This window comes from Canis lupus, chromosome 7, assembly GCF_011100685.1.
Source record: "Canis lupus familiaris isolate Mischka breed German Shepherd chromosome 7, alternate assembly UU_Cfam_GSD_1.0, whole genome shotgun sequence".
Classification (NCBI taxonomy): Eukaryota; Metazoa; Chordata; class Mammalia; order Carnivora; family Canidae; genus Canis; species Canis lupus.
The window spans coordinates 70,513,360-70,541,241 of record NC_049228.1 but is presented as its reverse complement, the minus strand read 5'-3'; the positions used below and the strand labels follow the sequence as shown (position 1 = coordinate 70,541,241).

Genomic DNA, 27,882 nt, shown 5'->3' with positions numbered 1-27,882 from the left:
TGAAAACCCTTGATTTTTTTAAATGAAGGGCAAATAAGGCAACTTCTTGAGTAATTATTTGCCTTCATATGATACTGTTTAAAGAACATTTTTCTTGCTTTTTCTTGCATCATGGAATCCTCACCAATCTTTCCATTCCTCAGACATGGACAGCTGTCATCCCATGTACTTCATTTACATTGATATCTATTTTTTTTTTAATATTGGCCTATCAAAATCCTTTCCGTTTTAATACTACAACTAGAAAACACCGTGAATAACTAGTCCCTTTTTAGGGCAGGTAGGGATAAAATAATTTTTTCCAAGTGAATTTGCCTCAGGCTATCACAAATGAAAGCAGTATCCAGAAGAGTCGCCTGAATCTGCAAAGTAGAAGTTGGGGCCAGTTACAGTGCCACCCCTACTTCCTGAGAAGTAGAGCTTGAAGTAGAGCTTCTCACAGAGCTTGAGAAGTTCTGTGCCTACTCTTTGTTCATTCATTCATTCAGTTGGTTTGCGTTAAGGATTACTATGTGCTAGTCACCAAGACAATAGACATAAGCAACATTAGAAACAGACCCTGCCCTCGCTGAGCTTCCTGTGTAGTAGGAAAGAGAAGCTTCTAATAAATTCAGCCAACAAGTATAGTGTGATGTGTGTTACTGAGGACTGTGAGGGGATTTGACTCCATGAGGAGGTACTAACTGACTGCAGATTTAAAGGACTAGAGGAATTAACTAGGTGGAAGAAGATAGATCATTCCAAGATAAAGTCCATCTGTGTGAACTTATCCCTTAATTTGGGACCAACAATGATGGTGACATGACTTTCCATAACTGATGAAATATTGGTTTCTGACTTGTTTTCAGAGAGTTTGTCTGTAGGGTTTATTAACTAGTCCTATAAGGTTTTTAGAGATGCTCAAGCAATTGTGTATGAAGTGGTAAACCTAACAAGCAAAGAGCCCCAATCAGCTTGTTCCTGAACATGGAAATATTTAATTAGTGGCATGAAAAATCAGAGTAATGTGGAATTCACTTCTCACTGTGGCTTTAGATCTCAGATATTGTTATAAAGTTGCATTATTCTAATGTTTTTCCTAGCATATACCATCTGTTTTAAGATTTAAATAAATGAATTTGTTTTCCTGACAGAAACAAAATATCATGTGGACTATAAAATATGCAGACAGGTGGTCTTCAGTAAGATACATTTTTCCATAATGTGATTTACACTTACTATTTAGTGTAATTATTACTAACACCTCACCCATCTTCTAAATGATCTCATAGAAAGGTAGAAAATAACAGATTTCCTTTTCAGAGCAAAGAATAAAGTAGTATTTATGCCAAATGTTTTATCTATGTGATATTAAATGCAAGCAATTAAATGTTAGATTGGGTCAACCACACATACCCATAACTCAGGAGATCATGCTGTCCTATGTTTAAAGAGAAAAAAAATGTATTACCTAATAAAATACAAGAAAACACATTCTGACCAATGAAATCCTCTACAGTAATGCAATGGAAAAATGACAGCCACAGTCCTGTGAAGAAAGCCAAACACCTGCCACATGATTCAATGGAGGTAATTTAATAGAGGGAATTGGTTACAAAGATAGTGGCAAGAGTTGAAACACAGTAGCAATAGGAAGCGGAGGGGTGGGAGAAGGAAACAGAGGAAAGGTGTGTAACCAGAACCCCAAGCCACAGCTGGGTTCCTCAACTAATGAGGTCACTTGAGACAGAAAGGGGAGAAATACCCTGGCTTCTTACTTGCTCCTGACCTTCAATTTTCCTCTGATTCAACCTAACTCTAGCCAATTGTAAGGGAAGCTGGGAAGTAGAGTTTGCAACCAGGTAGACAGAGAAGTGGCACAGAACTAGAAAGCAATGCTGAATGGTACCAGGCCTAAAGATTCAGGGCCCTAGGACTATTGGTGCTTCTTTTCTTAAGCTTTTCTTCAAAAACAATCTTTCCTCAGAAACGTTTTTAACTGTTCCTAACTCAATATGTTATTTTTCCTTCTATACTTTCACCAATGTTAGACACTCATATTTGGCTTTTCCTCTATGAAAAACACCAGACTAACAAGCTCCACTAATCTGCAGTGCTTGAGTAGCCAGGCTGTTGGCAACATACACAGCCACAGGCATGGTGCAAAGAAAGAATCCTGGGAAACTAACAGCAGGATGGGAGTGGGGAGGAGGAACTAGTCTATACATAACCCAAAGTGTGTAGACTAGAATGCAGTGATTGGCAAGGGACAAAGAATGGTAGAATGGTAGGTTTAAGGACTGGAGCAAGGAGCAAAGGTTGGAGGCCCCATCTACAAGCATCTCTCCTACCCTCCAGTCTGCCTTCTTTATTGTTGAAGATCCATCCAAAGAACAAAACAAGGAGCTTTATTCCATTCATGACATAAGACTGCTTTCTAACACAATCAAGAAGTTAGTGCAAAATCTTATAAATATATCTTCAAATTAAAGCAGTAAGTCCAAAAGCATGTCAGGGTTTAAATAAAATGAGACAAATGTGATTCGGTTTTTTCAATCAAAATTTGGTGTTAATTTTAGCAGTGACTCAGCTCATTGCTGGCATCCTTATTAGCAACAAATCAGAACCTTTCATTATGAATAACTTCAATCCACAAAGAAAATGATAGGATTTTTACAAAGAGATTTTCATCAGTTACAGACCAAATAATTCTAAGCTTGATAGTTTTCTTCAACAGAGGAAATACTCAAGATTTGTTGTCTGTTTGCTTGTTTTAGATCTGGTAAATTCCCAGAAAAAAAACTCTTTACAGATATAGTAATGTAAATAATTTGACCAAGCAATAAAGCACATATAAAATGGATCAGATCTATTCTAATTTGGCTTGGAAAAGGACTTAATCTCTTAATATTTGGCTTTATATGTAAGATGTTAATTTCCTTTTCATTGATCTTTGTTGCTTGTAGAAACCATACAATCGACACATTAATTAAGGCCCTAGACTAATACCTGGTTTAATAACTAGTATGAAGTGTGGTGAACAAATAAGCCAAGCCAGAGTTTTCTTGATTCATCTTTTTCCACCACACTTATTAGACTGGGCCATCCACTGGTCAGAGAAAATCCACAGCTGCCCTGACATCTGAAACAGCAATGGAGTATAAAGAGGTTTTCATAAGAGAAGCTCATTACTTTTTACTCTTTTAAGGTTATTTGTGCAACCAAAATATTCAAGGAAAAACAAGGGAATAAAGTAATCTAAGCTGTGAAATCCCTAACCAAACAAAGGTTGATATCAAGTATACATGTTACAGCTTTCTACCAAAGTCAAAACCATTATCCAGCATTCTTAAGATTCAAGATTTGAGACCCCATTTCCTAGAAGACGAAGTTTCTGATAGTAGTGTCCTCAGTCTCAGCTTATCTAATAATTATAATCTACTGAGCTTCTAAATATGTAGCCTAAAATTACCTTCATCATCTATTCTTGGAACTATATGTTAATATGTTCATTATATTTGAAGGAAACCTCATTATTTGAAACCATTCCTTCAGAGAACATATTAACTCTTGAAATTCCATAAGATTCTATGGTCTTTCTTTTGTATAAAAAATCCAGAGCAAGTATAGTTAAGAACGCTTGGAAATGGTTTTTTCCTTAGGAAATTTACCTTGACGTTCCCTTTAACTTTTTTATTTCTATGTAAATGTTAGGACCAACCCCAGTGCTCAGTGATACTTCCAAGACTTATATCCTGCTCCAAACAAAACAATTCTTAAAATATTACATATTCGCATTCAGACATGACGAGATCAAAGAGTGGTATATATTTGTTGCTTCAAGCTTGTTTCTGTAAGATAGCTTATACTTTGGCTGGTGAATCCTATTATCTTCTTAAAGCACACTATTAAGTATAATTAGAGATGTTCTATTGGATTTAATGTTAGTGAACTCACATGCCAGGCACTGTTCTAAGGAAGTGATGTGTATTAATTCATTTAATCATATCAATCTGATGGTATAAATATTGTTATTCTCGTTTTTTAAGAAAAGATTTTATTTATTTATTCATGAGACAGAGTGAGAGGCAGAGACATAGGCAGAGGGAGAAGCAGGCTCTCCATAGGGAAGCCCAATGTGGGACTTGATCCCAGGTCCCTGGGATAATGCCTTGAGCTGAAGGCAGATGCTCAACAGTGAGCCACCCAGGCATCCCTGTTGTTCTCATTTTAGAGACAGGCAAACTAAAAACAGAGAGGTTACTTCCATGTGGGATTCAGACCCACACTCACTCCACCCACAGCCTGCCTTTCAATGGCTAGGGAAATAGCTAAGAATGAGATTCTTACCCTAGATGTAAGGAATTCAAAATGTTCTTGAAATGAAGACAAAGTTAACAAAAGGCCACCCAAGCTTGGTTATTAGAACATGAGCCACATTCTCCAGGGGTACCATGACAGGTTTCCTATCCCACCTCAACTGGGCAGAAGGCTCAGTAGGTCTTTCTGTCCAACTCAGAGGCCTGAGGTATAAGCAGGGACCCTCTCAATGAAAAACTGATTCTTAACTTCTTGATGTCTCCGTGCCGTTCTGAGGGGCAAACACTTTCTTCAGTAGCCGAGTTTATTACAGGCAATAATTCTTAAACTGGGGATGTCCATGCTCCCTGGAAGGGGCATCTGCCAATCTATGCAATCCTGGTCCCAACTCACACCATGAACAGAAAGTTGGCTAAGGCGGCTGTGCATCAGCATTAGAAATGCTCTTAGGGAAGGGGGCACTCCAGCTGTTTTTTTGGAGTTGCCAAAATTTTTTTTTTCACATTTTCAATTTGGGAGGGTACTGAGCAGGAAGAAATGTAAAGACGTATTTCTTCCATCCTCTCCAATCATTGTGTGACAGAGACAGAGAGAAGTGATGAGATACCCATGAAAGACCATTAGTTGGCTGGAACTGCCAAAACAAAGTACCACACACTGGGTATTTAACAAAAATTCTCTCACAATTCTGGAGGCAAAAAGTCCAAGATCAGAATGCTAGCAGGCTTGGTTTCCTTGGTGGCTGCTCTCCTGGGCTTGTAGAGGGTCATCTTCTCCTTGTTTCCATGTGACCACTTGTGTGTGTCTGTGCCCTAGACTCCTCTTCTTATAAGGACACCAGTTATATTGAATGAGGGTTCACCTTCATAACCTCATTCTACTTTAATTACCCCTGTAAAGATGATTTCCAAATATAGTCCCCTTCTGATGTACCAGGGGTTAGGACTTCAAACATGTGAATTTGGGAGGAACACGGTTTGCTCCATAAGAGCCCTAAATCCAAGCACTGTGATACTGAGGAGATACGAACCACACATAGAAATTTAAGATTATATGATATCACTTTAATTGCTCTGTTATTAAATAGAATCACTTAGAAGAAAATTGGGATGTTGGTTGTTATTTGAATTTGGATTTATTTTTGATGCCAGTTTTTCTTAGGTATGGGCTGCAGCTGGAGTTATCTCCCCTTTCCAATGGCTGAGCAGTTCTACTGATTTGCAAATTCACAAAAGAAGCAATCCTATGTTAGGCCCAGACCTTTTCTTGGCAGCAATATTCTTTTCTTCATGCCAGGGGGAAAAAGAATTTCTTTCTCAGGAGATAATCCTCTATCTTTGTTGTTGATCACCTTTAAAACCTTAACATGAATTAAGTTCTGTGATGAAGCCAAAAATCAAAATAGCGTTGCATCATTAAGTCAGCAAAGCCTGACCATCTGTGAAGCCAAACCTCTCAACATCCAAGTTGTTTTTCCTTTTTTTTTTCTTCCCTCCTTCTAAAATTTGTATTTGTCAGCTTAACCTTCATGATCCTTGGAGAATGAAAGAGGAGAGCAGATCCAGAAATGGGAGATGATAGGACCTGGTGAAATTAATACAGCAGATTGATCCCAGAGAACTAAACAACCAGAAAAGAGATGTGACATAGAAAACTGAGAGAAAGAAGGAAAATGGTAACTAATTTTCCTCGAGAGTGAATGATGAAGAGAGCTGAAAATGAAACCACTTTTTTCTTTTTCTTTCCTTCTTTTTTTTTTTTTTTTTTTTTTTTTTTAATAGTAGCATCGAGAGAGGCCTTAGGTAGAAAAAGCCCAAGAATGTTACCAATCTCCAGTCATTCTCACCTAAGGGCTAAACTTCTACTAGGTGCCACATCTCCCAAATTTTACCCAAACAGCACCTCTCCCTTATCCAATCCCTGGAGGGTATGTTAGGTGTAGAAAAAAATGTCTTCATATTCTGGACATAACAATGATCTTCCTTAGAATTTTGAGAACAAATCAGTTCAAGAGACATTAATGATCTACTGCATCTTAGGTACTGTATAAAATGAATTTCTGCCCTCCAGGAGAAAAAAAAGGGCCCAAACAGTTAAACGTTTCTGGTCTTGACTCTGGCTACAGACCCTCCTGGCTTGCCATCATGGGGTGCTTGCACTCTTTCCTCATGTTCAGGATGGACATGACCTGCAAACACCGCAGCCCTTCCTTCCCTAAGGTAGGTTTGGTTGTCACAGGTCCAGATCTAATACATTTGTTCATTTCTCATTCTCCGAGAATTTAAGCCTGAATATGAGAATTCCAAGATTGAGTAGGATTTTCCCAGATCATCATTTCTGTCTTCAGGTCCCACAATACTCATTATCTTCTGTAGCTTCTACATCTGGGGGAGGGCATCTAACAGAGATGGAGAGTTCAGTCAGATGCCTGCCTTTGAACATATGCACTCCTAGTTTAGAGTCCTTGGGCAAATGACTTAACTGCTCTTTTAGGCTCAGTTTCCTCCTCCATAAATTGGAAAGACAGCACTGCGAACATTGCTGTTGAAATCCAACAGGAACATGCGTGCAAATCCCTGGGCACAGGGCCTGGCTTATGTTGCTATTCGTTGGATGGGTGACCTCTGATGACCCTTCTCTTGGGTAAAGAAGGCATTTCTCTCTCTGAATCCCAAGAGTCTTCCAGGTTTCTGATCTTATAACTTTCCCCTTTCACCCTTTCTAGAATTGTCTCCAGATTCTAGGAACCAATCTTTTCTCTCAATCTGTTTATCAACCAATTGATAAGACTCCTTCCACCTCTGCTCAGCTTGGCTCCTATCCCCAGGACTCTCAGCCAGCATCTCTGTTTAGGCTAAGTGGCCCCCTGGAAGAAGTAACACGTCCCTGGAACCTAAGCTTACTCCAGAAGCTGGGGCATGTCCATCTCCTTGTCTTACTAGCCTCATTGCATTTTAAGCCTGGTGTCCTACACCATGTTCCATGTCTGACAAGTGCAAATCATTGGCCAAGCAGAAATCACTTGCAGATTCTAAATTCAGTCCAAGCTAAAAGCTTTTACCCCAGGTTATAAGTTCCATTTACATCCTCGTGTTCTGATTTACTAGAATTTAATCATAGTTTGGTCTTTACTGTACATTTTAAGTATTATGGCAAGCGAGTAGACATCATTTCCAACAAGAAAAGAAAATGCTATTCCCACTTCATAGCCTGTGGCTTTCTCCATTGTGATGGACTAAGGTATTCACTTATTCCTGCCAAGTTCCTTAATAGACTAAAAGGATCTTTCATGGACCATTCTCAATCTCTCTGTCTCTCTCTCTCATCTCTCTCTGTGGAAAATTTTAAAGTCCTCATTAAAAGTCAGGAAATACAAAATTATTTCACTCATTTAAGCTCATCTGTTTATGATGTTCTATATATCTGCCTTAAAAAGCTCTATAAAGAGAACAAACAGAAGAGGTTTCAAAGCACGGTGATGGCTTCTCAGAAGTCTGGAAGAAGAAAAAGAAGCTTTCATGAAACCAACTGTGCAATTTTAGGATTATTTTATCTGCTTAAAGATGCTAAAGTTGATTACAGTGCCCAACATTTGATTTACAGAGACCAATTTTATAGGACTTGATTTTACCTGAATCACATTTTTTTTTTAAAATAAAGTGATTGCTTTTAGCATCTTTATCAATGGGTAGAAAGGAGGAGATGACAAGAAGCAATCAATCTGTCCCAAGCCAGATGTACCTTTACTCCTTCGCAACTTTTAGTAAGGCAGTTCTGAGTGAGAGTTCAAGGTACCGGCTAAAATTGGGTCCATTTAATCTATTGTTGTATAACAATTTACCCCAAAAGTTATCAACTTAAAATAACGATAACTATTTAGTATCCGTGTAGTTTCTGTGGGCCATGAATTCCAGGAGTGGTTTACTTGGATGTTCTGGCTCAGTCTCTGGCAAGGTTGCTCTCAAGGTATTGGCACATTAAGTCATCTGTTAACCTCACAGGGACTACGGGCTTCGATGCTGAGACAGTTCACTCACATGATTGGCAAGTTCATTCTGGCTCTTAGCAGAAGGCCTCAGTTACTGGCCATGTGGACTTCTCTGTGGAATTGCTTGAGTATCCTTCCCCTAAATTGAGTGATCAGGAGCACCGGGGTGGCTTAGTGGTTGAACGTCTGCATTCAGCTCAGGTCATGATCCCAAGGTCTGGGATTGAGCCCTGCATTAGGCTCCCTGCTCAGTGGGGAGTCTGCTTCTCCCTCCACCTCTCAAAGAGAACAAGGCACAACCCAAGTGTTGTTAATGACCTAGCCCTGGAGTCAGATCATGCCATTCACCTGCTCCTAGCCCCCAGCAGCCCCCCATTGTTCTGAGAACAATGCCAAAGTTCTGCGCCACCACCCCCACCACCACCTCCTCCCCCGCTCCCCCCCACCCTGGCCCACAGAGCCCTGCATGGTCTGAACTTTTTTGTTGGCCTTCTCTTCCACCACACTTCTCTTTGCTTCTGATATGCCAGCTACACTGAATTCCTTATGTTAATTTATTCATTACAGAACATTAATTCATCAAACACTGTGTACATAACATTCTCTGAGGTACCTGGGATAGAGCAGTGAACAAAATAAACAGGCCTGCTTCATGGAACTTTCATTCCAATGTCTGAACACCCACCAGGCACAGTAAGGCTCCCCTGCCTGACACCCACTGTTCCCTCCACCTAGAATGTTCTTCTCCAGATTTTCAGTCGCTCCCTCACACTATTTTAGGTCTCAGCCCAAGCTCTCCTCAGAGGCTTTCTCCAATCCCCTCACCACTTTCTCCATGCTCAGCTTCATTTTTTCCTCATATCTAACATTCTACCTCCATCTACTAAAAGTCCAGGTCCCTGGTCATACTGAAAGATCCAAGAAGAGGGGACACTTTTTCATCTTTTCTAGTTCTGAGGCCAATAGCCCCTATGTATTGAGCTATTTAGGTGTGTGTTTTGTTTGATGCCCACATTGCTGCCTAGACCTCAGCTGACTCGGCTCTCAGCACATCTGTCTTAGGACCACCATCTTACTCCCTGCTTCTACTTCACTCTGAAGTGTAGATAACTACACTTTATAGTAGCCAATCTCTGTCCTATGTCTTCATTCTCATGACAATCCTGTTATTGTCTATTATTATTTCCATTGTGTAGTTCAGGAAACTGAGGCACAGGATATAAATACCTTGTGCATGGTGACTCAGCTAATAAATGTCAGAGTCAGATTAGAATGAATGCAGACTGGTTCAAATGCACCCACCCTTCACTACTGTAATACCTGCCTATCCTTTTCTAGAATTGCATGGAAAACAATGATAAACTGGCTCTAAGTGTCTGAGGGGACCTCCTAGGAGTAAAGGTCATAAATGCTAATGCATGGATTTGGAGATATACTTATTTTGATTATTCCTGATTTAGCACTGCAGCTAGAGAGGTGAAAGTGTTGGGAGGTTAAATTCCAGATATACAAATTGTTATCATATTCTACAAGCAGAGATGGCAAAAAAAAAAAAAAAGTGCATAATACTAACTTGGAAGCACATGTACAGTAATGAAGTCTAGAACATTCACTTCACTTCCTCCACATTTTAGAAGCTGGCCTCTGCGGGGCATACTCATGTTTCAGCCTCCATTCAGAGCTTATAAGCCTTCCATGTGCTCCCTCCATGACTTCCCTGCAAACTAGTTTTTAATAAGAGCTGAGACGTGTAGCTCATCAGTCAGAGCTGACTGACTTCAAATGCCCATGTAAATGAGTCTCTCCCTCCATCCACCTTCATTGGCTTTTAACATGCAGTTTAGAACTTCTTGGTCAGGGGTCATCATCCCTGGTTCTCTGCTCCTGTTAATTTAACCTTTGCCACATCACCCCATACATGTCTCCAAATTGTGAATAGTTTTATACATAGTGAATAGCATTTCACCAAGGTTTCAGCATTCCAGGAACTTCTTATTCACTTACTCGCTCATTCATTCAAACATCATATTTAAATTCTTATCGCAGACCAAAAATTTTACAAGGCTTATCAGACAACGGGGCCTTTCCTCAAGGCATTCATGATCTAATAGACAGGAATGTACCCCAATTTCCATGTTGGGGAAATAATGGCAAAATGCATATGAAATAAAGGAGATGCTTGGGGAAGGAAGCACCTATCCCGCAACAAGAGTTAAGTGGACAAGAGAAAAGCAATGGGATAAGAAAGGAAAGGCCCAGCACCAGGCAGAAATAACATGACCTGTGGGGAAAAACTCCAACTTATATGTCCCTGTGGGGAAAACAATGGAACAATGGAGCTAAGAGAGGCACAGGTCAGATCATAGAGGCCTTCATGCAGGGAAGGCACATGGAACTGAAGGCTTTCAGCACATTCACATCAGGATGAGATCACAGGCTGAACATAGTCTAAGGTCTCTGGAGATTGGACTTGCAAAGGGAAGATGGTAGAAGGCACCTAGGGAGTTTCAACGGGGCAGGCTCTGACCCCATCAGGGAGCGCTCTAAGATGGTGACTTAACCTCTAGAAGATGAGCCCAGATGACTCGAAGCAGAGAACTATATATTGTGGGCTGGTTAAGTCTCTTATTGAAGTACTTACTGGAGTTAATGTTGAAGATTTGATTCTTGTACAGGGTTTGTATAGATAAAATATTTTTCTTTGGTAAAAGACAACCTCCCCATTCCATTCTGACATTTTTCTCATTAGGGAAAGAACAGAAAAGGCTTGGACTTTGGATTGAGGGCGGGGTTCAAATGTGTGTTCTAGCACTAGCTGTGTGACCCTAGACAAGTTATCAAACCTCTCTGATCATGGCTATCCTCACCTATAACATTTCACCATATATACACAGTTCTAACACACTTTTGGTACTCAGACCCAGTACCTATCTAACACACTTTTGGTACTCAGACCCAGTACCTATCACGTCGTTTGCATTATTGTTATTTATCACCACTGTCGCTTTGCAAAGAAGAGGTAGGCAGAAGCAGCAGATGGACCACTGCACCTGTCTTGTTGATATGAGGAAATGTCAGATTGCATCATCTGCCCCTCCTTGGGTGTGGTAACCTGTTATTCCTTTTTTTTTTTTTTTAAGATTTTATTTATTTATGATAGTCACACAGAGAGAGAGAGAGAGAGGCAGAGACATAGGCAGAGGGAGAAGCAGGCTCCATGCACCGGGAGCCCGACGTAGGATTCGATCCCGGGTCTCCAGGATCGCGCCCCCGGGCCAAAGGCAGGCGCCAAACCGCTGCGCCACCCAGGGATCCCCTAACCTGTTATTCCTATAAGCAACAACAAATACCAATATACTTGCTTGAATCATTCTTGAATAAGTGCTTCACAGCTCATTTTGCCCACCATTGCCAGATTTGCCTCCCCCAAATCCTGCTATTCTATTTCTGTTTTAGAATGTTCAGTGATATCCTATTACCTATTGAATTGAAACCCCAACACCTCAACTACTCCTCACATCTATGTTTGAGATAACCATTGCATACTGTTTCTTTTCTATTTCCCTAAGAATGGATGGCATAGTAGAAATATCATAGGACCTATAAAATGAGGGTATTTATACTTTCTTTTTCTATGTCTCAGTTTGTGATAAGGATCACATGAGATAGTATCTACAGAGTATTTTCAAAACTGTAAAAGAAAAAAGGAAATAGCACCTATTGAGGGCTTACTATATTGTCAGGCAGTGTGTATTCTTTCTTACAGTCATTATAGAAACTATTAGGATGGTTTTTTTGTCACATTTCAAAGATTAAAAATAATCTGAGCCTCACCAAGATTAAGTCCCTCGAGCAAAGATGCATGGCTCTCAGGAATGAAATAAAGGTATGAATTCAGAATGGTTTTTTTTAAAATTATTCCTCATTATTCTGTTTCATGATCCTTAAAAAAAAAAAAAAAATCCCAGACTAGCTACACTAATCTAGTTACTGCTCCATGAACACATGTCCCCTTTTGCTGTCTACCCAAATTATATCCCCTCCTCATGGCTCTGCTTTGGACCTGCCCTGACTGCCCCCCAAACAACCAGTCATGTCCCCTTCACCTGACTTCTTTATTTGGCACTAAAATAGTACAGATAGCATGAGGGATCTTTTGTAATACTGTCTGGTATTACTCTCAATTCTAAAAATCTTATTTTACTCTATGTATAATCTGTGTCACCAATAAGTCTCTACATTTTTTGAAACAGAGAATACCCCCTTTTCTAAAATGCCAAACATTCTAACTATCGATCCATCCATCTATCTTCACCAACATATGGTAGATGCTCTTAGATATTTACATATATATTGAATAAACAGAAGAATGAGGGAGTCCATGACAGTGAGTTTAAATATTCTTGTCTTTGTAAGTCTCCTCTGGAGGACCTCCTCTTTCCAGGGAGCCTACTAGCTTGAAAGCATTCTGTTCAGGCCTAGAACCTTTAGGGAAATTCACACAACTGCAGTCTGCTTTTATAGTGTCACAGGCATGCTCACAAATTCAAAAGAGTGAACTGCAGAAGTGTCTATGCTTTGTCACTACCTCTTTTTTTAGTAAATGCAGGTCCAGTTTTAAGTGACTGGACAAAGTCACTAAATAAAAATTACACTTAGTGGGCAGCCTGGGTGGCTTAGCAGTTTAGCGCCGCCTTCAGCCCAGGGTGTGATCCTGGAGACCCAAGATCGAGTCCCACGTCCGGTTCCCTGTATGGAGCCTGCTTCTCCCTCTGCCTGTGTGTGTGTGTGTGTGTGTGTGTGTCTTTCATGAATAAATAAATAAAATATTTTTTTAAAAAAATAACACTTAGCTAGCATATCTAATCCAGAGAGACCTCCCTTACTGCACGGCTGCTCCATGCTTGGGACAAATCATAGATCACGTCTGTAACTTCGTGTTTAGGAGCTCACTGGACTGCTTTGAATGACTTCGCATATCCAAGACTCAGCAACCTGTTGTCTTCAGACCAATGGGTCTATCAGTGACAGTTTTGGAATCCTGTGCAGGAAGACACCATCTCTTTCTAAAAGACTATCAATGTGATGAGTCTACTAGCTTTTCTGTACAATTGTGGCCACTGGAAAACATTGTACAAGGTTCTCTCCTTCTAGCCTACCCCACCCACATGTCCCTCAATTCTGATCAAACAAAAGAGCAGGTTCCAAACCAAGAGAGTTATGAGAAAGGGAGCATTCACACCAGGTTCAGTTCCTCTCTCAGAGGAGATTGGACAGAAGCTAAGCAGTCTGTGATTAAGGCCAGTAGCCAATGACCAAGAGGGCCATGCTTTCAGAAAGAGCACAATAAGCAGGCAGAAGGAGAAGCCCCTGGCCAGGTCCGTACTGTTGTGTCACCTTCTCTGCTGCTAAGAGTAACTGTAGAAAGAATGGAGAAGATCCTTTCCACTTAAAGAATAGAGTTTAAACTTTGACTTAAGCTTAATTTCTAAATTGACCAGAAATTACCAAAAAGGTTATGAAAAAGACTCTAAATCTTTAGCAGAAATGGGTTCTCAAGAACAAATAGAGTTCAGATATGAGGAAACAGACCATTGCATTTCTGCCACCTATAGTCTGGTGACTATAAATTGCGGCTCTGCTGCTTGTAGTTGGTGATTTTATTCATGTCCATTTCCCTCAGCAGACCATAAGCTACAAAGATGACAAAGGCCATTGTATTTTCCTCTCATTTTATCCTCTGCTCTGAGCTCACTGAGTGCTCTCTAGAGTAACAAGAGAGTGATAAAGAGTACAGCCTCTGAAAATAGAAGAGCTGAATCTTAGAATATTAGTGGCATAAATGAATGAATGACCAAGTGCAGTGCTCTACTATCTTGAACTCATCCCAACTCTAAAGGTCAAATGTTCACCATTCATCATCTCTAAATTGTAGAGCCTGCCTACACAGCAATATCAACCCATAATCTCTGTCCTCTCCTTACCCCCACCAGCAGCCTGCCTTTCAAAGTTTCCAATAGAAAGCAGGCTAGGCCCAGCTTACTTTACCTGACTTCCACACTGCATTCCAGGTGCATATTCATGAAACTGAATCCTTTTGTCCCCTAAGTGACCTGTACGATTTAAGTTTTTATGGTTCAGATAAGTGCTTAGCATCAAGTGGCCAAATGGATATGGAATGTAAGTTTAGGGTCAGGGAAAGCCATTGGCCTTGTTCATGTTCCATTTGTGCCCTGGATTCCATTTTTCTCCATGGCATATTCGGAACAGAGAGGACATGTTCCCTCCAAATGTGGCTCAGTCCCTGCTACCCTTCTCACATCCCATACTTTGATTTCACTGGCAGCCTACCCCTTATGTCCCTTAGGAATCGCAGGAGGTGGAGACTTGCCACTGCTGGAGAGCAGGGCCTGAGCTCTTCGCAAGGGTGTTTCTGCATCATTCCTTCTTAGAGGCTGATACCACAGCTTCATTCTAGCACAAACCTTTGGAAGATGGAGGGTTGCTCCCACCTGCCACTGAACATATGAAGAGGCCCCAGGAGGCACTTTTTGTTTTTATTGGCTAGATCTGCAGAGGAGGCAAAAATGCATAAAAGGACTTTTTGACCTCACAATCTGTGGGAGGTGGGATGTCATGAATTATTTGGTTTAGGCTGTCTCCATTCATTTACCTACCCACCTTGAGGTGCTAGGAGAATCTTCATCTACCCAAATGTTTTCAAATAGCCCTTCCCAAAGTGACAGGGACATAGCAGATCTCTTTAGATGTAACCATGTGGGAGTTAGGAAGGAGCCTTATTAGGCTGTGTAAGTGCATTCTGGATACTCTGATGCAACTTTTCTACTTCTTTGACTGGGCCTGTGGGTGTTTAGGGTATGCCACAGCAGCTCTCATTAAGAGAAAAGTGCACATAAGGAAGAAATCTGAGCAGCATGATTGGAGGGAATGCTCAGAGATCCAGGATGCACTCCCAAAGGCATGTAAGCCGGAGGGCGGCAGATGAAACCACCCTGCCATGGCTGGAAGAGGAAATGAGTCACAATGGAGACCAACAGATTGTAGGAAGCAAAATGTGAACTCCTAAATGACTTCCTGTATGTTGCGTTTATAGTCTATACTTGCAAAAAGAAAAAACAAAAAAAACTTCTTTAAGTGCAATTAATTATTGCCATAATTACTTTACATTTTGAACGATAATCCTCCACCCAAAGGTAACACCAAACTGCTGTTGAGATTTGTGGGAAGAAAGACATTCAAAGTGATGCATGTTTAGATTGTTTTGTCTAAAACATACCAGTTCTACCCCCCCCAATCCTTGCTCCCCAATTTCCAGATGTGCTATGTTAGAATTATCTGAGAATAGTTAATTACTAACACAGATTCTCTCTATCCTATTCTATTGAGTCAAGGGGGAATAGGGCACAGAAATCTAGATTTTATAGGTACCCAACTCATCCTGCATCACATCCACATTTGACAACTACTATGTGACCATTGTCCAGCCCTACCCCTTTCTTCGACCAGTCCCTGAGGAAGGCACATGTTCAGAGAAGAAGCTAATGACTCCTCATTCCCAGGCTTAGAACTGAGTGAACAGGGCAAGACTGCATGAAGAGCTTCTTTTGACTTCCATCCACCTACAGGGCCAGAGCCAAAGTAGATGGAAGAACTGCTGTTGCCTATTTCAACCCCAACCCCTAAACCCAAAGCTTGCATCATGCCTCTCCATACAAGGAAAGGCAGTAACTTCCAGTAAGATGCCAGCAGGAGTATGAAGGGAGCACGGGCACCAAGTCAGGCCTCAACGAGTGAACTGGTAGAGCAGGGAGCACGTCACGGGACTGACCCAACCTTTACCTTGCCACAGTGTCTGTACCCAGAAGCCAAGCTGTGTCCTTAGGGCCTTCTTAGGGGAGGAAAGGGGTAGACAGTAGAGAAAATGGTGAACATAGTTGATAGGCTCCTACACCAAGAAGTTAGCATAGGGGCCATTTTAGACCAGCTTTCACAGAACCATGACAACAGGATAGACAGTTGCCAAAACCACAAAAAGGAAGCATTTGTCTCATGATATTTCAATGGCCAGTGGGTCATCGCTGTTCTTCCTTGATTTTAATATGGCTTTCTATGAGGGCCGGGATAAGAGGTCAAGAGCTTCCTAAACTTTTTTTTAAGATTTTATTTATTTATTCATGACAGACAAAGAATGAAAGAGGCAGAGACATAGGCAGAGGGAGAAGCAGGCTTCCTGTGGGAAGCCCGATGCGGGACTCCATCGCAGGACGCCAAGATCACACCCTGAGCCAAAGGCAGACACTCAACCACTGAGCCACCCAGGCACCCTCCCTAAACTGTTCTTAACCCACATTTTAGTGCCACTGAAAAGTGGCATCATTATCACCTCATTATGCCTACTCTTGTGATTCTGTCACTTTGGGATCCACTGAAAGAGGGATGTACACAGAGGGATGTGCACCGAGTATGGAGGGCCTAATTTTAAGGCTACCACCAAGAGTCACAGGCCAGAGCATCCAGGGCAGTGACCACGTGTGCACCCTGTCCGGCTGAGGCCTTTCTAATGAAGGATGTGTTTGGAACCACAAAAAACTCAGGGGCAGCCTACACGAGCTCTGCGCCTCAGTCCCCCACTCAAGATGTTAAATGCTAAAAATGAACTAATGCAGACTTCTAAAACAGGCTGCTCCAAAAACTGCCTCAAGAAATAGGAGTCATGATTTCATTAGAGTATTTTAAAATTTGAGCCTCCTGGGAAAATTTTGCTGTGTATTTGACAGCAGTGGGCTCAGCACTGTGCCAGGCACAAAGTACTCGAAAACTTCTATTATTTCTGCCATTAAAACAAAGCTTTCTACAAGTCAATAGAAAAACAGAGAAGAGTATCCATAGCAGACCGTTCACAAAAGATGAGGTTCGTGTGGCCCACAAAGCATTAAAAATAAATATAAATTAAAATAATAAAACACTTCTCCACACATTAAATTGGCAAAGTTTGCTTTCCGACCAGTGTTGACCAGAGGATCAGCTGACCTTCAACCTTTCCATAGAATGATCTGCCAATTTATCTTACAAGATTGCAAACTTAGAAATGTTCATATATACTTTGGTGCAGTAATTCCACTGGTAGGGAATTCATTCTAAGAAAAATATAGAACATGCACAAATATCTATCTATAGAACATTACTTACAAGGTTTATAAAAGCAGAAAATAATTATCTAAATATTCAACAATAGAGATTTGACTACAAATATTATCATACAAGATATTTAGGCCTATCTGTGATGTTGCAGACCATGGTCTGTTATCATGTGAAGACAGTCAGGACAGCCATTCTGGGGAAAAGGAGCTTACAAAACACTGAATTAAGGTGTAGGAAAATATAACATGTAATAACTGATTGTCTATGCGTGGATTATAAATTTATTGTTTTGTTCTTCTTAACAGCATTTTCTAATTTTTCTGTAGTACATTTTGTTGCTTTTGTATTAAGAAAAGCAAGAAACAATTTTGCCTTTTAATACTTTAGGACATAGTCCCAGACTTAAATGCTTATCTGAATTGGGATTCTTTTTTTATCCCACTAATATTTAGAGTACCTACATATGCCCAACTCCATGCTGGTGCTGGAAATAAAAGTACATGTCAGCTCTTAACTACTGGCTAGTGCTTATTTTACTATCAACAGTATTATTTGCTTTCATGCTAGCATCAAGCTAAGTAATAATAGTAACACCTTACTATTATTAAGGTAGTGAATATAGATCACATAAGCAGGTCATTGAAGCATAGTAGTTCAAGCACAGGGATATATGGAAGAAGTCACTAACCCAGACTTCAGGGGCCAGCAAAGGAATGGCTACCTGGAGGAAAGGATAATTGGTAGTTTAAGCCAACGAGCGGCTAGGGTAGGAAAAGGGGAGGAGAAATGTTGCTGGCAGAAGGAAGAGCACATGCACAGAATTCAGTAAGTGAGTTATGGTACAGCAAAGAACCAAAGTTTTTTGTTCAGCTTGGATGTTGAAAGTTAGGAAGGGAAAGAACTAGAGATTGGGAGGGAGGACTTGTCAATAGGCTGGGGACTCTGAACTTGATTCAGAGCTTTTGGAGAAGATTTGCTTTATGGAAATGGTCCTTGCCATGGGAAGAAGACACTTGAGGCCAACAGAATGGGAGTCAAGGGGACTGATCTCTCATCTGCTCCCTTTTACTCTGTCATGTGCTACATAGTCCTCCTCTGCACATATTTGGTCCACCAACGATGTGGGCTTTCATCAATTCAAGATACCTCAGTGGATCTTCCATTATATACTTCTAACCCTCTGAAGAACCCAGTGTTACGGTTGAATTCAGATAACACTGCCCCTGCCCTGATTTGCTGTTATTGCCCTGAAAACTCCTTCCTGCTTTTCTGGGGAGAGATCTTATTACTAAGCCAATCGAAAGTACTACAGTTCATTAAAAGCTGCATGATATGGGTCTCTCCTCCACTTTTCTGCACCCTGTTACTGTTGTCTCTCCCAGTCCCCTTCTTTTATAGTTTTTAAACAATGGCAGACCCCAGGCTCTTACAGAGCCTTTCTTACCAACAACTGAACACTCTCCCTTTGCACAAGAAACTTTGATAAATACAATAAGGCAGTTTTGCTATGAGTAGACAACAAAAATCCACAGCAAAGAATTTAAAGTTCAGCAGAGAAAAATAGAGCCGTGAAGGCTAAACAACATGCTACTAATCAACCAGTGGGTCAGCAAATCAAAAAGAACATTTTTGTTAATGCAGAGAGATAAAAATGAAAACACAACAGTCCAAAATCCCTGGGATGCAGCAAAAGCCATTCTAAAAGGGAAATTTATAGCAATGCAGGCCTCAAAAAACAAGAAAAATCTCACTCTAACCTTATACCTAAAGGAATAAGAAAAAGCGCCACCAAGACACCAGGTAAACAGAAGGAAATAAATATTAGGGCAGAAATAAAGAGACAAAGAAAATGGAAAACATCAATGAAATCAAGAGCTAGTTCTTTGAAAGGGTAAATAAAATTGATAAGCCTTTAGGCAGACTCATCAAGAAAAAGAGGACCCAAATAAATAAGATCAGAAATGAAAGAGAGGATAGTTTTCTACATTTGTGTGGTGTCAGCATACAACTTTTCATTGTCTCTTACAACCAAGAAATTGCACAACTTAGAAAAGAGATGGTTAAACTCCTAGAAATGTGAAATCTTCCAAAAGTGAATCAGGAAGAAAACAGAAAATCTGAACTAATTACTAGTAATGAAATTGAACTGATAATCAAAAAAACTCCCAACAAACAGAAATCCAGGACCAGATGGCTTCACAGGTAAATTCTGTCAAACATTTCAAGAAAAGTTAGTACTCCTATTCCTCCAACTATTCCAAAATTTAGAAGAGGAAGGAGAGCTTTCAAATAAATTCTACAAGGCCAGCATTACCCTGATACTAAAACAAGATAAAACACCACAGAAGAGAGAGAGAGAGTGAGAGAGAGAGAGAAATTTGGATCAATATCTCTGGACATAGATGTAGAAATTTTCAATAAAATACTAGCAAACCATTTACCATGATCAACTAGGATTTATTGTGGAGATGCAGGGATGGGTCAATATCATTATCAATGCAACACATTAACCAAATGAAGGATAAATATCCTATGTTCATCTCAATATATACAGAAAAAGCATTTGACAAAATTCAACATCCAATCAGGATAAAAAACTTCCAACAAAGGGCAGCCTGGGTGGCTCAGCGGTTTAGCGCTGCCTTCAGCCCAGGGCCTGATCCTGGAGACCCGGAATCGAGTCCCATGTCACGCTCCCTGCATGGAACATGCTTCTCCCTCTGCCTGTGTCTCTGCCTCTCTCTCTCTGTCTCTGTCTCTGTCTCTCTCTCTCTCTCTCTCTCTCTCCCCCCACCGTGTCTCTCATGAATAAATAAATAAAATCTTAAAAAAAAAAAAACTTCCAACAAATCAGGTGGAGAGGGAACATACCTCAGCATAATAAAGGCCATATATGAAAAACCCACAGCTAACATCATCATACTCAATGGGGAAAAAACAGCTTTTTTTTTCTAAGATCAGGAACAAGACAAGGATGTCCACCCTCCCCATTTATTCAACATAGTATTAGAAGTCCTAGCTGCAGCTATTAAACAAGGAAAAGGCATTATCTAAATAAATAAAAAAAAGTCACTATTTGCAGAGGACATGATACTATATACAGAAACCCCTAGTGACTCCACCCCAAAACTATTATAATAAATTCAGTAAAGTTTCAAGATACAAAATTAATATCCAAAAATCAGTTGTGTTTCTGTACACTAAAAACAAAGTAGAAGAGAAATTAAGGAAACCATCCCATTTATAATTTCACTGAAATGAAAATACTTAGGACCAAACTTAACCAAGGAGGTCAAAATCCTGTACTCTGAAAATTGTAAGACACTGACAAAAGAAATTGAAGACAACATGAACAAATAGAAGATATGTCATGATCATGGATTGGAAGAATATCATTAAAATGTCCATACTGCCCAAAGAAATCTACAGATTCAGTACAATCCTTATCAAATACCAATAGTATTTTTTTTATAAAATTAGAACAATCCTAAAGTTTTATGGAACTACAAAAGATCCCAAGTAGCAAAGCAACCTTGACAAGGAGAACAAAGCTGTAGGTATCACACTCCAGATTTCAAGATATACTAACAAAGGCATAATAATCAAAACAGTAGGACACCAGCACAAAAATACATATAATGGCTCGATGGGGCTCGATGGAACAGAAGAGAAAGCCCAGAAATAAGCCCACATTTTTATGATCGGTTAATCTACAATGATCTACAGTGGAGAAAAAGACAGTCTCTGCCATAAATGGTGCATGGAAAAGAATGAAACTGGACCACTCTCTTATACCACACACACACACACACACACACACACACACACACAATCTCAAAATGGATTAAATACCTACATATGAAACCTGAAGCTATAAACTCCTACAAGAAAATCTAGACACCAATCTCTGACATCAACCACAGAAACATTTTTCTAGATCGGTCTCTGATGGCAAGGATAACAAAAGCCAAAATAAACTACTGGGATGACACCAAAACAGGAAGCTTTTACAGGGCAAAAGGAACCAACAAAATGAAATGGCAACCTATCGAATGGGAGAAGTTATTTGAAAGGATATATCTGACAAGAGGTTAAAGATTTTATTTTTTTAATTTTTATTTATTTATGATAGTCACAGAGAGAGAGAGAGAGGTAGAGACACAGGCAGAGGGAGAAGCAGGCTCCATGCACCGGGAGCCTGACGTGGGATTCGATCCCGCGTCTCCAGGATCGTGCCCTGGGCCAAAGGCAGGCGCCAAACCACTGCGCCACCCAGGGTTCCCTGACAAGAGGTTAATACAGAAAAGGAACTAATATATCTCAACACCAACAAAACAATCTGATAAAAAAAAATAAGCCATGGACCTGAAGAGACATTTTTCCAAATAAGACACACAAATGGCCAGTAGACATACAAAAACATGTTGAACATCACTAATCATCATAGATATGCAACTCAAAACCACAATAAGGGATGCGTTGGTGGCTCAGTGGTTGAGCATCTACCTTTGGCTCAGGTTATGATCCTGGGGTCCTGGAATCAAATCTTGCATCAGGTTTCCCACAGAGAACCTGCTTCTCTGTCTCTCATGAATAAGTGAATAAACTCTTTAAAACACACACACACACACACACACACACACACACACACACACACACACAGATATCACCAAACATTAGTCAGAATGGCTAGTATCAAAAGATAAGACATAAGGTCGGTAAGAATGTGAAGAAAAAGGGCCCCCCATGCACTGCGGTGGGAATGTAAATTGGCACAGCCACTGAAGAAAACAGAATGGAGGCTCCTCAAAAAATTAAAAATAGAAGTACGATATAAGCCAGTAATTTCACTACTGGGCATTTACCTAATGAAAACAGAAACACTAATTTGAAAAGCTATATGTACCCCTTTTTTTATTGCAGTATTTACAATAGCCAAAATATGGAAGTAACCCAAGTACCCATCAATAGATGAGTGAATAAAGTGGTATAAAGATACACAAGGGAATATTATACATCCATGAAAAAGGAGATCTTGGGGATCCCTGGATAGCTCAGTGGTTTAGTGCCTGCCTTCGGCCCAGGGCGTGGTCCTGGAGTCCCGGGATTGAGTCCCACATTGGGCTTTCTGTATGGAGCCTGCTTCTCCCTCTGCCTGCATCTCTGCATGTCTCCCTTTCTCTCTGTGTCGCTCATGAATAAATAAATAAAATCTTTAAAAAAAAAAAAAAAAGATCTTGCCATTTGTGACAACCTGAATGGACCTAGAGAGTATTATACTCAGTGAAATAAGTCAGAGAAAGACAAATACCATATGATTTCACTTACATGTGGAATCTAAAAAATCCAAAACAATGAACTAAACAGAAACAGACCCATCGATACAGAGAACAAACTGGTGGTTGCCAGAAGAGGGAGGGAGATGGACAAAAAAGAATGAAAGGGAGGTGCAGACTTCCAGTTATGGAGTGAACAAGTCACAGGGATGAAAGGCACAGCACAGGGAATATAGTCAATGGTATTGTAATAACACTGTATCTTGACAGGTGGTAGTTACACTTGTGGTAAACATAGCAGAACCATGTATAAAGTCACTATGCTGTACACCTAAAATTAATGTAATATGTGTCAACTATACTCCACTAAAAAAAAAAGAGAGGAATAAAAATGAAATCATCCAAAAGAGCAAGAAGAGAAAATTGTGCATGGAAATCATAATTTGAGTAAAAAAGGTGAGGACCTTCACTCTAGAGTCAGATGCCTGTATTAAGCCAAGTCTCTATAACTTACTAGCTTTTCTTACTTTAAAAATGTTACTTCTCTGTAGTCCTAGGTCTTCATCTGAAGGGAGGTGAGGGTACAATTGTTCTTACTCCACAACATTTTTGAGGTTACATGAGCTAATGAATCTAAAGTACTTAGTACCATGTGTGGCATCTAGTAAGGACTCTATATAAGGCAATTCTCACCCTTCTCCTCCTCAAGTTATCAGTAATACATGCCTTTATTTCTCTTTTCACTTTTTATAAGATAATTAATAAATTAGAGCACTTAATTCCAACCTCCTTTCCTGACTCTTTAAGAATATTTTTAAGGTACGTAATGAATTTTCAGCATACTGACTGAGGAAACACTTCTCTACACTCAAACGCTCCTCCAAGGAGAAATGCTTAAGTACATCAACATGGCCACAACTTAACTGCCAAAGGGGTAGTCAAAAGGTCTTTTTCCAAAAACTGGACCTAGCTCCTCAACAGCGAAAAACTGCAAGCGTGTCCTCATAGTCAGATTTGTTCAACAAATCTCTTGAGCGTCAGATGCTGTGCTAAATACAAACACGGATAGAAGATGGTACAGACACGTACCAGGAAGTAGAAATAGTGATGGGGATGAGGGTGGGGATAGGAGGAAAGGGAGATCCAAAAAGTTCACCCAGAGAAACGTGGGCTGGTAACTTAGAATGCAGAGAAACATTAATTGGTGGGGCAAGTCACACAAAACAGGAAAATCCTCAACCAGGTAGACCTGCAGGTCTTCTGCTTTACATGACTCATTTGCAAATTAGATCACCCCAGCTTTTTGAAAACCTCATAACAGAGAAGAATGTTCTTATTGGTGTACAAGTCAGCAAAAATCAAATTATTCTAACGTTACTTTATATTTGACGTATTTTTTAAATGTATTCATACTGCTTAATGATATAATATACAACGTACACTTCCAAGAAGTATTACTTAATTTCAGTTGCTTGTATCCCTATCAATTATTCTAGTGGACTTCATATTAAAAGGCTGAATAATAGGGGTGCCTAGGTTGGCTAAGCATTTGTCATAGGCTCGGGTCAGGATCTTAGGGTCCTGGGATGGAGCCCCACATTGGGCTCCCTGCTCAGGGCCGAGCCTGCTTCTTCCTCTCCCTCTGCCCCTCCACCTGCTTGTGCTCTCTTGGAAATAAATTTTTAAAAATTAAAAAAAAAAAGACTGAATATAAAATAATTCCAATTTGCCTTCCTTATCCCATTACCAGAAATTTTTTTCAGTATCAAAACTAAATCATACACATAAGCTAGGAGCCTAACATTTAAACTTTTTTGCTAACGTAATAAAATTTTATTTAGGCTAAGAAACAAAACACAACTGGCTGCTTCCCTCATATGCCACAATGACACATTTATAATTCTTATATTGATGCAACAACTATATGTCATACTTAATGGGGAGACATTATTCATTCAACAAATATGTATTCTGTCAGACATTGATGCTAAGTGTAATTACATATGCTCATTTGAATCTGGAATATACTATACTATAATTTAGATTTCTTTCAACCTTTCGATAAAAGCATTTATACAAGAATTCAGTCACATGCTCCTCAATCAAGCCATTGATTTCCAAAAATTTAAAGATATAAATATACTGTTACTCATCTACTTTTGTCCACTAGTTTTAGCACCCATTAATTATTCTTGCCTGAATCATGACCAGCTATGCGATCTCCTAATAATGAAATCAGCATTATTTCTAGATTAATTGATACTATACTATAAAAAATGCTTTATCTCTTTAGTATAAACTGTATCCTTATTTTACTCTACTATTTTGTTACTCAGATTTTCTGAATCTGTTGCCCTAGATTTGATCAGAGGGATCACCTTCAAGCAAGCTATGTTTGATATGTCCTCAATGTCTTTTGAGCTTTCCCTTAGTTTTTTGACATGAGATATTCCAGGATTATCTTGTATTATCAGGTTTAGCCCTGGACAGGGTAGAGAAGCCATTTCTCCAAGATGTCCAGATTCCTTTTAGATAAGAATGGCACTCCTAACCCAAGGCCTGGGTGTTAGATGTACTCACTGCTCTTATGATATCATTGCCTCCAAGTCAATAGAAATAGGAAATACATGTATGTACACATACATACATATTCCTATAGCTGTATCTTAAAAACCATTATCTTAGACAAATCATTTTCCACCAGGGAGATTTTGGTCCCAAAAGACATTTAACAATAGTTAAGAACATTTCTGGTTGTCAGAGCTGGAAAGAATAGTACTCACATCTGGTAAGTAGAAGCCACAGATACCACTAAATATCCTACAAAGTGCAGGAAAGCCCTCCACAACAGAGCATAGGCTGACTCAAAATGTCAGTAGTACGGAAGTAGAGAAATCCTGGATTATAGGGTTACCTCCAATTTCAACCCAGCAGCACAGTGTTTAGCTCTTGCATTTCCTTCCCTGACAGTGACAAACATGGCTTCCTGTGTGCTCACTTATGTAATCAGTCCCCAAACACACCGAGCACTTTCTGCATCGTTGTCCCATACCTCTGCAGAAAAATAAACCTACTTACTGAAACTATTTGTTTAGATAGACTTTTTTTGTCTTTATGTATGTGTATTTGTCTTTGTTTCTTTTTGGTCTTTAGCCTGAAGATAATCAAAATATCTTATTCAAAAGTTACTTGAGTTGTTTTCTCCTCCTGAATCTAATTTTTAAAGATTTTAGAGAAGAAGAGAGTATGAGAGAGTATGGTGGGAAGGGGCAGAGGAGGAGGGAAAGAATCCCAAGCAGACTCCCCACTGAGCATGGACACACACCCTCCCCAACGCAGGGCTTGATCTCACAACCCTGAGAGCATGACCTGAGCCAAAAATCAAGAGTTGGGCACTTAATCAACTAAGCCACTCAGGTGCTCCCTCTTCCCAAATCTAATTAATGCAGGAGTTCAACTTGACCTTTACTGGTTCCCTCTTCTCTGTACCTGTAGCTTTAAAAACAGACTAGGTTTTACTCCGATCTCTAGGTCCTGGAATATGGAGGGCTTTAAACCTATCACCTTATTGGCCTATGTGATTCTCTGGCTTAACTTCTAATATGAAAGAAGATTATTTTGCTGGTATTGTTCTTTCCTCATATTTGCCTTAAAATAACCAGGTTATAATTTGATTTTTGACACGTTACAGGTATGCTGAGGCTGTAACAGGCAGAACCAGGGCATCCTGAGGCTGAGCCTAAAGGTGACTACTTAGCATTTTAACTCAGTTAAAAACCAATGCTCAACTATCATGTGGAAGTAGAGATACATGGGCACTCCTTAGTAGCAGTGACCTGCTACTCTTAGGGCTATTGTAGCAATAGTACAAAATAAAGTTTCCAAATTTGCAGATGAGCTGCTTTTGGGGATCTTAGAAAAAAAATCCCGTAAATCTTTTTAAATAGAAATGTAACCAAAAAAAAAAAAAAAAAAAAGTGATGCTACGGAGCTACTTTCCTTAGGGATGATGTATTTTGAACTCCCACATACAACTCAAGATTTTAGATATCATCACAGATTGTGACTAGAAACAAGTAAAACAAGCAAACAAAATTTTAAGAATAGCTTAAAACAAGATTTCTTTATTATCAAACCTAGACTTTTTAATAGACCACTCTTCTGAATTCCGGAACCTCAAATCCAACTGTATCCTACACGTTTTCTCCAAGGGCCCCAAGTAACCTACCCTCATCAAAGTGCATTGTGGTACAGCTGACTCCAATTTACTGGTCAGGATGAAATGTTTCAATGCTGAGAAAACTGGGACATGAGCCCATAGCAGGGCTCAGAACCTAGGTAAGGTGATACGGCCTCTAGGACTTCTATAGTTCATTAGCAACATGTTTTGATGTGCTCATGACCCTCAAGAAGGGCCTACGTGGGTTTTTCTATTTATTCTGACATTTATATATTCACAGTTTACATTGTAGTTTGACTTTTTTTTTTTTACTTGTCTCTGCAATCCTGTCCATCTAACCCCTTGCCTTTTTTAAAACAAAACTCATCAAGTTTAATGGAATTTGCAAATTCACACATACATATGGAAATTGGAGAGAGCCTAACTTCAAACTCATATATCCTAAGTTGGAAAGCCATGTTCTTTCCAGCACATCTGCTTTCTTCTTCCTTTTTTTTTTTTAAGATTTTATTTATTCTTTTGACATGGAGAGAGAGCACAAGCACGGGGAGTGGCAGGCAGAGGGAGAGGGAGAAGCAGGCACCCACAGAGCAAGAAGCCCAACGTGGGGCTCGATCCCAGGACTCCAGGATCATGACTTTGAGTCCCAGGACTTTGAGATTATGACCTGAGCCAAAGGCAGATGGTTAACCAACTGAGCCACTCAGGCTCCCCCACACATTTACTCTTTTGAGTAGTATCTGCAATGTCCACATAGTGAAAGTACAGTTTCCCTAGCGATCATCTTACCATCCTCCACAGAGAAACTGTTTGTGCACACAAATATATCCATGAATTTTCTCAGATTCTTATAACACTTCAAAATCTTCCCATTTTATAATTGTGGAATCTCAGAATATTGATATTCTAATATCTCAGAATTATCTTGCCATATAACACAGATAGGAAATGACAAAACCAGAATAAACCAGTTATAT

At 39.8% G+C, this 27,882-nt stretch overlaps 1 protein-coding gene and 1 long non-coding RNA gene across 5 annotated transcripts in view; one reads left to right on the top strand and one right to left on the bottom strand.

The window, feature by feature from the left end:
- The window catches only part of DLGAP1 (DLG associated protein 1), an 870,774-nt gene that overhangs the window by 480,903 nt on the left and 361,989 nt on the right, over positions 1 to 27,882 (top strand). The gene's annotated exons all lie outside the window — the stretch shown is intronic.
- LOC111096810 lies at positions 7,681 to 8,649 on the bottom strand. Its single transcript, XR_005362611.1, has 2 exons — positions 8,337 to 8,649; positions 7,681 to 7,793 (listed from the first exon to the last, which is right to left on the bottom strand). It is a non-coding gene; the product is annotated as an uncharacterized LOC111096810 (long non-coding RNA).